Source organism: Hyperolius riggenbachi, chromosome 4, assembly GCF_040937935.1.
Source record: "Hyperolius riggenbachi isolate aHypRig1 chromosome 4, aHypRig1.pri, whole genome shotgun sequence".
NCBI classification, from domain to species: domain Eukaryota; kingdom Metazoa; phylum Chordata; class Amphibia; order Anura; family Hyperoliidae; genus Hyperolius; species Hyperolius riggenbachi.
Window position 1 is genome coordinate 147,097,846 of NC_090649.1, and position 10,639 is coordinate 147,108,484.

Sequence of the window (10,639 nt, forward strand, 5' to 3'; positions counted from 1 at the left end):
AATATGTGCTTATTTAATCAATCTGACATACAATGAGAATTTAGATTTATTAGGCATATAATAATGATTTAAATTACAAGCTTTAACTCTGAAACCTGAAAAATACATATGAACAAGCAAGTTTAGTATAAGGTACTAGTGAAAGATAGGATCTTATATCATATGTGGCTTTCTAGTGACTTCTTTATCATTTGAGGCCAGTTTGATCACATAAATCAGTCTTCATATGACCCTGCGACATGGTGTGGCAACAGGGTCATAAGCATAGCGCTGCCCCCCACTCAATGAAGTACTCCTTGCTGGGCTGGGCAGGAACTTTGTCACTGAGATTCCCGTTGGTCCGTGCAAGTGCTCCGTGTTGCACCAAGCTCACATCTTTTACTCTTACTGCATTGCCAATTATCGTGTATTGCTACATAATATGTGTGGTAGGCAAGGATCACACGGAAACGCGGTACAGACTCTCCATCGAGAATGCATTGGTTTGGATACTTCCAGCGCACCACCACCCATTGTGTGAAGTGTGCAAGTCTCCATAGACCTTACAGCCGAGATGTGGCAGGGAAGCATAACGCAGGGTGATGCAGACGCAGTGGGCAAGTGTAAAAGTGGCCTAAAGGAAATTTCCGTTTGTGAAAAAAAGTAATCCCTTCAGGGCAACTATAATAATTGTAATGATTTCAGCAAAGTTAACTGAACAATATTGTCTACGGTGAGGAAAGACATGCCAAATAACTGGTGTTTAACACAGGTGGTGGAGCACCTGACAGAAAGTGTTGTGTGTGTGTGTGCGTGTGTGCATTAGTATTGATCGAACACCCAGCTATTCGGGCTCGGGTCGGCTTGGCCGGACATGGTCCAGATGTGCGGGATATTGGGCCGAACACCGAGCCTAATTGAAGTCAATGGGGACCTGAGCATGCCTGCTTTAGGTGTAAACAGTTAAGGTGCATACACATCTAATTTTGACTGGCCAATCACTGACCAATTTTACCAGCTCCATGTAGTATGAGGGCCAACAGATCCAGAATACTATGAGCAGATTGGGTAAGTAAGCTCTTGCACAACATGGAAGTGATAACATTGGACAATCATTGGCCAATCAAAATTGCATGTGTGTACCAGGCTGTAGACTGTGTATAAAGGGAGTTTTGGGTGTGTTGGTCACAAAATGTTTTTGTCCCAGTTGCAAATACGCTTATTTTAAAGCAAACCTGAACCGAGTTAAAAAAAAAGTTAGACACTCACCCATTTAGAGGAAAAACTCTGTATTCCATAGAGTCTTCCGGGTCCTCTCTGCGTCCCCTTGTTCAACCGATGTCCCCAGTTAAAACTTCATACCTTACGGACTCATCCCAAAACTATAGACGCACTTGCGTCCCCACGTCCTTTGGAAGAGGAACGCATCCATATGGCGCATGTGCAACTGCCCTCCTGCACATGCACAATGCGGATCCACTCATTTTGGGAAGTATTTATGGATGCAAGTACATCAGAAACCTTCCAACGAATCCCAAAGGCACATTCTGATACTCTAGTTGGATTACTTCTTTGGGAGAACAGTTATAGACCAAGGGGATGGAAAGAGAAAGGACTGAATGTGTCCTGGTATCTGGCACCAAGGAAGCACCTTCTTTAAAGGAAACCTGTAACTAAAAAAAGTTCCCCTGGGGGTACTCACCTTGGGTTGGAGAAGCCTCCGGAGCTTATTGAGGCTTCCCCCATCCTCCAGTTTTGCTGTGCACCTCCGAACAGCAGGGATGTAAATATTTACCTTCCAGGCTCCAACGCAGGCGCAGTATCGGCTCTCCGCTTGTAGATAGGCAGAAATAGCCAGTCGCTGTCGGTCCTCTCTACTGCGCAGGCGCAAGTCTCCTGCGCCTGCGTAATAGAGCGGACCTGATAGAGATTGCCTGTTTCTGCCTATCTTCATGCTGAGAGCCACAACAGCGCCCCCGCTGGAAACAGGAAAGGTAAATATACCAAGCCTTGTCAGGCTTGTCGAGCCAGGATTGCGGGTCGCTTCGGGGAGCCAGCGCTGGATTGCCTGCAACTACAGGGGAGGGAAGAACCTCATTTGACACTGGGGCTTCCCCTTCTGAGGTGAGTACCCCAGGGGAACTGTTTTTGTTACAGAGTCGCTTTAAGTCCCGTAAGATGTAAGTTGGGGCTGCAAGGGTAAAATTAGTTTGTTTGTTTTTTCCAGCATTTCCCAGAAACTCTTGATCAGATTGAAACTTGGGGCATTTGGAAGTCCAAGAAAATGTGATTTATCAGTTCAGGTCACCTTATATACAGGCATTATAAGGGGGCTGTATACAGGGCACAGTGAATAAGAGGCTTTATATCGTTAGACACTGGAATGAGCAAAACTATAATGTGAGTACTAAAAAGGGCTATGTATTAAATTTGGCATGTAAGAGGGGCTATAATAGAGGGGATAGAATGGGAACAAAACATGGGGGCTGTTACAATACAAATACTGTGTAGCTACAGATGTAGGTAAGTAAGGCTGCCTATTAATCAGCTTATACCTTACACATTTTACACCTTAACTTGAAGTTTATTGTTGCAATTCAAGGTTAATTGCAAGAACTACAATCCAACAGCTATAAATACAAAACCTTATATCATGGACTAGTAAAAAATGGGCGCCAGAGCCACAACCCCCACCCCCCGGCATCTGCACACAGTCGCAACCTGTGCGCAGATGCCCACAACCCATACTTGCCATCGGCCCACACGCACACACATGCCCACGACCTGTGCACACACACGCCCATGACCCATGCTCACATGTGCAACAGGCAAAATGGATGCAAGGACACAGGGACAGAGGAGGACCCAGGGACAGGGCTTTTATTAAATAGGAAAAGGGATTTGCATTCATATTTCATTTGGAAACAAACTGTAATTTATATTTCTCCCACTGCACTGATTGTATTTAGACTATCCTTCATTGAAGGCTCATGTGTAAGTATAAACATGACATGGTAATGACATTAAACAAACGCCACTCAGATATGACTGAGGTCAGCCCACCATCAGTCTTCCTACAAATGCTTTAGTACACTTGACCTTAAAGATTTATTGAGAGAAAAACTGTTGTTGCTACAAGGATGAAACAAAAAAGCTCAGCTGGAATCCAATCACGACTCCGAATGCCACATAAAATCAATGTCTCCTCTGTTAATGGATGCATTAGTTGAAAAATGAAGGACATTTGGTTTGCCGAATGAAATAGCCATAAAAGATAATAAAGTCTTGTGTTTTAGGTACTAATGCATTCATTCAATTTCAATTAGACTGTTTTGCATTTTCTGATTTATGAGTTGCTACAGCAAAGAAAAAAAAGAAACTAATAAAAAATGCACTTATAAAGTTAAAGCCTATAATAACAATAAAAGTGTATCAACAGTTCTATCAGCTGCTGTCATAAATACATTACTGTCGTAGAAAGGCACTTACCTTCACAATACGAGGAGTTAATGTGCATCAAAAATCCATTCTTCTTTTCAACTTTAAAAGTACAAATCCAGCATATTTTATGGTTTAGGTAAAAGATGCATTTTTTTATTAGCACGGTATTATATGCATTTAGATATTAGTATTTTATCTATGCATATGCCTTGCCAATGATGTATTATTAACTTTTCTGTAACCTCTTCATGTGAAGATATGCCACACACTCATCTATTAGACACATTCACATTTAGCTAGATATAAGTTCTCATATTTTAGGCACATGGGTGGCAAGGTCCTGTATATAAAGCAGAACGGTAGCAGGGTTCTCATGAGCTCACCCCGCCTGAGACCACCTCCAGCAAGCTAAATCCCGGGGGTGGGGAGGGGGGGGTGGAGTAGTGCAGGCAGCACCTCTAGTGCTCTTACCACCTGAGAAACCACCCACAATTACTCCCCAAAAATACAAACACAAAGAATGGCAAGTGCTCACTACCAAGCAGAACCTGGCTTTTAAATAATCTGCAAGGAAAGCCTGCCAGCAAATTTAAAGGCACAGCAGGTGCACCTGAACCTGCAGTACCAGATCTAGCAAGAGCTGAATCAATTAAACTCTCCTCTGTCTCCAGAAAAAAACATCTGTTTCAGATAAAAATGCAATTATTTATTTAGCAAAAACAGAGCATGCATCTTGTCTCATGACCCCACCTAACCACTGCAATGTGATTGCTAGTGTCATGCATAGGTAGGGGTACTTTAGTGTTAAGACTTAAGAACAGGTAGTGGAGGGTTAGTATGAGAGGTAGATCAGGTAAAGAGATTTTATAATACTGGTAAAATTACATTTATTCTGCTATCAGTATCAGTGATGCTCATCCAGATTCCAGATACCCGAACTATCCAGACATCCAAACTTTTTTCTGGTATCCGAACTCGGATATGGATTCCAGATAGCTGGATAAATGTGGAATGCACTATCCGAGTGAATCCAGATACGTATTAGGTATCTGGAAATCAGTGCAGATACCTAGTTCGGGTACCCGGATCCGGATAGCGTAACTACAGAGATGACGTCCATGTCATCATTGAGCCAATCAGAGGGCTCCCAGCCGAAGCCCTAGCAACCAATTACAGAGGGGAACCCTGGCCAGCCCCTCCTGTATATAAGGCAGGTGCCATGATGAGAATCTCGTCCTTGCTTGTGACTGCTCACTGAGAGACATCTCCAGTGCTGTTGGCTAAGAAAGTGCTGTATTACTGTGTTAAACCTAGCGTTTTTGCTCCTAAACACCTGTATTACACTAGTATTTTATTGTTTTTTTAGTTAGCTAGCTTGTATTTTGATTTTAGTCAGTGTAACAGTCAGACTCAGTGCTGCAGCTGCTAGGCTAGGTTAGGGCCTGTTGTGTGCACAGGCAAGGCCTGCTGCCAGCCTTAGCTACAGTATAGCTTGTAGGTTATTAGGGATTAGATTACTGTACTACTACTAGTCTTATATTGTGTGTAGTTAGTTGTTAGAGAGAGTACTGCTACTGTGTTAGCTTCATTTACTACAGATAATTACTGCAGTGCCGCTGTTAGAGTCAGTCAGTGTGTGACAGATAAACAGTTAGTGTGTGCTCCTGTCACTCCATCAGTTGAAGTTTTACTAGTACTACTACAACTAGTCTACTACTACCAGTTATATATAGTTAATTTATTATTGAGTTAGCTTACTTTAATTGCAGGGCTGTTACAGTGTGACAGATAGACAGACAGTTAGTGTGTCAGTGTGTGCTACTCTGCTGTCACTCCGTTAGTTGAAGTTCTTCTACTGCTACTATCTACTAGTACTACGGATTTGAAAAAAAGTACAAGTACCCCACTTCATTTGAACACATATAAAGTTGTACTATGTCTGCTGGCACTGGCAGCCAGGGGAGGGGTAGCATGAAAAGCAAGGGCAAGAGGAGCAGCATTGCCGCCACCGTCTGCAGTTTTGCCGCGTCAGTGTCCATTCTCCCGCTAGCCACTGGCCGGCCGTGGACACACTGGGCGCCCAGCTGTTAGGGGGAGTCACACTGCAGAGGTGCAGCAACATGTAGCTGCCATTTTCCAGCAGGGTCGTCAGCACACATTGGAGGAGAAAGACGCCGAGCCTGTGATGGAGCTGATGGTGGATGAGCTGGCCACCACCAGCTCTACAACAGAGATCTCTACCCACCACCAGGGTCCACACATAACAAATCTTCTGCTGCCAGTCTGCCACCAGTAGAGTTGGGCCGAACGGTTCGCCGGCGAACGGTTCCTGGCGAACTTCGGTGGTTCGCGTTCGCCTCCCGCAGGCGAACGTTTGCGGAAGTTCGCCCAGTTCGCATCAAAAACAAAATTTTTACCCTCCATTTCACTGTCAGCAGACATGTTATGGTCAAACACCCTCCCTTCAAGCTAGGTCCTTTATACCATTTGACTCAGTTGTCTGCCTACACTAATTAGTTATGGGACAGCTGCTACACTCTCTGCTAGTGAGATTTTAATTGGCCTCCCTCCTCCCACCTCCCTCCTCCCTCCTCCCACCTCCCACCTCCCTCCTCCCACCTCGCTCCTCCCACCTCCCTCCTAGTGTTGGGCGAACATCTAGATGTTCGGGTTCGGGCCGAACAGGCCGAACATGGCCGCGATGTTCGGGTGTTCGACCCGAACTCCGAACATAATGGAAGTCAATGGGGACCCGAACTTTTGTGCTTTGTAAAGCCTCCTTATATGCTACATACCCCAAATTTACAGGGTATGTGCACCTTGGGAGTGGGTACAAGAGGAAAAAAAAATTTAGCAAAAAGAGCTTATAGTTTTTGAGAAAATCGATTTTAAAGTTTCAAAGGGAAAACTGTCTTTTAAATGCGGGAAATGTCTGTTTTCTTTGCACAGGTAACATGCTTTTTGTCGGCATGCAGTCATAAATGTAATACATATAAGAGGTTCCAGGAAAAGGGACCGGTAATGCTAACCCAGCAGCAGCACACGTGATGGAACAGGAGGAGGGTGGCGCAGGAGGAGAAGGCCACGCTTTGAGACACAACAACCCAGGCCTTGCATGAGGACAAGAAGCGTGCGGATAGCATGCTTTGTACCACCATGCAGTCATAAATGTAATAAAGATAAGTGGTTCAATAAACAGGGACCACGCGGCAACGCTAACCCAGCAGCAGCACACGTGATGGAACAGGAGGAGGCGCAGGAGGAGAAGGCCACGCTTTGTGAGACACAACAACCCAGGCCTTGCATGAGGACAAAAAGCGTGCGGATAGCATGCTTTGTACCGCCATGTAGTCATAAATGTAATAAAGATAAGAGGTTCAATAAACAGGGACCACGCGGCAACGCTAACCCAGCAGCAGCAGCAGCAGCAGCACACGTGATGGAACAGGAGGAGGCGCAGGAGGAGAAGGCCACGCTTTGTGAGACACAACAACCCAGGCCTTGCATGAGGACAAAAAGCGTGCGGATAGCATGCTTTGTACCGCCATGTAGTCATAAATGTAATAAAGATAAGAGGTTCAATAAACAGTGACCACGCGGCAACGGTAACCCAGCAGCAGCAGCAGCACACGTGATGGAACAGGAGGAGGCGCAGGAGGAGAAGGCCACGCTTTGTGAGACACAACAACCCAGGCCTTGCATGAGGACAAAAAGCGTGCGGATAGCATGCTTTGTACCGCCATGTAGTCATAAATGTAATAAAGATAAGAGGTTCAATAAACAGGGACCACGCGGCAACGGTAACCCAGCAGCAGCAGCAGCAGCAGCAGCACACGTGATGGAACAGGAGGAGGCGCAGGAGGAGAAGGCCACGCTTTGTGAGACACAACAACCCAGGCCTTGCATGAGGACAAAAAGCGTGCGGATAGCATGCTTTGTACCGCCATGTAGTCATAAATGTAATAAAGATAAGAGGTTCAATAAACAGGGACCACGCGGCAACGCTAACCCAGCAGCAGCAGCAGCAGCAGCACACGTGATGGAACAGGAGGAGGCGCAGGAGGAGAAGGCCACGCTTTGTGAGACACAACAACCCAGGCCTTGCATGAGGACAAAAAGCGTGCGGATAGCATGCTTTGTACCGCCATGTAGTCATAAATGTAATAAAGATAAGAGGTTCAATAAACAGGGACCACGCGGCAACGGTAACCCAGCAGCAGCAGCAGCACACGTGATGGAACAGGAGGAGGCGCAGGAGGAGAAGGCCACGCTTTGTGAGACACAACAACCCAGGCCTTGCATGAGGACAAAAAGCGTGCGGATATAGCAGCAATGCTTTTTGCCGCCATGCAGTCATAAATGTAATACAGATGAGAGGTTCAATAAACAGGGACCGGAAACGCTAAACCATCCCAGATGTTCATCGGTCATGTTACTTGGTTGGGGTCCAGGAGTGTTGCGTAGTCGTTTCCAATCCAGGATTGATTCATTTTAATTTGAGTCAGACGGTCTGCATTTTCTGTGGAGAGGCGGATACGCCGATCTGTGATGATGCCTCCGGCAGCACTGAAACAGCGTTCCGACATAACGCTGGCTGCCGGGCAAGCCAGCACCTCTATTGCGTACATTGCCAGTTCGTGCCAGGTGTCTAGCTTCATGCCCGGTTTCAGGTCCAGCGGTGCCAGCCACAAATCCGTCTGTTCCTTTATTCCCCTCCAAATTTCCTCCCCTGTGTGCTGCTTATCCCCAAGGCAGATCAGCTTCAGCAACGCTTGCTGACGCATGCCAACAGCTGTGCTGCACTGCTTCCACGATCCTACTGCTGCTGGTGCTGGGTTAGCATTTCCGGATGAGGTACAGCTTTGAGATGCGTTGGAGGAGAAGGAGTCAGAGAGGTAGGTGCTGCTGTTGTTATCCAGCTGTTTGCGGCGTGGGCAACACCCGCGCCGTAGCAGGTGAGGAATCGCTGCCAGGCTCCACAAGGTTCACCCAGTGCGCGGTAAGGGAGATGTATCGACCCTGGCCGAACGCACTCGTCCAGGTGTCAGTGGTGAGGTGAACCTTGCAGGCAACGGCATTCTTCAAGCTTCGGGTTATTTAGCTGACCACGTGCTCATGCAACTCAGGCACTGCAGAGCGCGCAAAGTGGTAGCGGCTGGGAACCACGTAACGTGGGATGGCCACTGACATCATGCCCTTGAAGCTGTTTGTCTCCACCACTCGATATGGCAGCATTTCGCAGGCCAGAAGCTTGGCTATGCTGGCTGGCTGTTACTGCCACGGCCCGGGGGTCATTTGCTGGCAATTTCCTCTTGTGCTCAAACATCTCAGAAACAGACAACTCAACCGTAGCGCTGCACACCGAAGGGCTGTTGGTTGTTGTGTTTGATGAACACTGGGAGACCTCAAGAGCACTAGTCCGGAAAGTGACAGTGTCAGCATCGTCTGATGTTTGTGAATGTTGTGAACCACGCAATGGCTGGGCTACTGCTGCTGCTGAGGCGGGTCTGGTGGTGAGTCTGGTGAACCCAAGGGAGGCAGTGTTGCTGGTGGTACCCTGTCCTGCCGCGTTTGCCCACAGAGTGGGATGTTTGGATAGAATGTGGCGGCTCATGCTGGTGGTGGAGAGGTTGTTAATACTTTTCCCCCTGCTCAGGCGGGTCTTGCACACCTTGCAAATCGCCATGGTAACATCCTCAGTGCAGTCTTCAAAGAAAGCCCAGACTTTAACTGGCTGAGGACTCGGACCTCGTGCGTGATGTGCTGGTGCTGCTTAACCCACTGCTGGACGCTTGAGAGGTCATCCAAGTAATTATCTGGTCCTGTTCTTTTGGATCTGTGAGGGTTGTTGTCCTGGACAACATGGGCAGTATTGAGTGGGTTTTCTTGGGTGCTCCCCTGTGGCCTGTACGTGAACCGTCAGGGGAAACACCTCTTCCCTTGCCCCTCCCTCTTTCACCGGATTTCTTCCTCATTTCACTTATCCTTAAAGTACACGCTGACTGGCAGCAGTACAGTGGCAGTACAGAAATGCTATACAGTGGTGGGTGAGCGGTGTACCACTATTGTCAGCAGTGACACAGAGCACAATGCTATACAGTGGCGGGTGAGCGGTGTACTACTGTTCCCAGCAGACACAGAGTGGAAGTAAACACAATGCTATATAGTGTGGCTGAGCCGTGTACACAGAGTGGCATTAAACACAATGCTATATAGTCTGCTATATAGTCACCCCGAACAGGGTGATGTTCTGCAGAACCCGAACAGTGGCAAACACTGTTCGCCCAACACTACTGGGAGGGAACGCAGATTTTAGTACCTAAACACACGATACAACATGTTTTCCGGGGTCGGACTCTGAGGCACATACAGATGGTCCCGATCATCATCCTCATCATACAACTCTTCTCCTGAGTCTGACCCACCCACCACCTCTGCCACCCCAACATCCCCAGACACAGACCCCTCATCGTCCTCAACATTAACTTGGGATGCTGGCCTGAGCCAGACCTCCTCCTCCACATCAGGCCCCATCATCTCCTCAATGGCAGCCCTCATTAATCGCTCTGGCGACGGACTGATGGACACAACGTTCTCCTCCGGGGAGGGCTGCTGCTGACCACTGGCTGCTGGGGTGGATGTTATAGCTTGCGTGGGGCGTTGGCTGTTGCTGTTGTTGGGAGTGCTGCTCACAGCGGAGGTCTCTGGGGAACTCATGTTGAGCTCATATAGTGGTTGACGGTGAGTGGAGTATTACTGATCCCAGCAATATACACACTGACTGGCAGAGTACGCAATGCTATATAGTGTGGCTGAGCGGTGTACACAGAGTGGCAGTAAACACAATGCTATATAGTCTGGCTGAGCGAGCGGTGTACTACTGTTCCCAGCAGAATCAGAGTGGCAGTAAACAATGGTATATAGTCTGGCTGAGCGGTGTACATAGAGTGTCAGTAAACAATGGTATATAGTCTGGCTGAGCGAGCGGTGTACTACTGTTCCCAGCAGAATCAGAGTGGCAGTAAACAATGGTATATAGTCTGGCTGAGCGGTGTACATAGAGTGTCAGTAAACAATGGTATATAGTCTGGCTGAGCGAGCGGTGTACTACTGTTCCCAGCAGAATCAGAGTGGCAGTAAACAATGGTATATAGTCTGGCTGAGCGGTGTACACAGAGTGTCAGTAAACAATGGTATATAGTCTGGCTGAGCGGTGTAC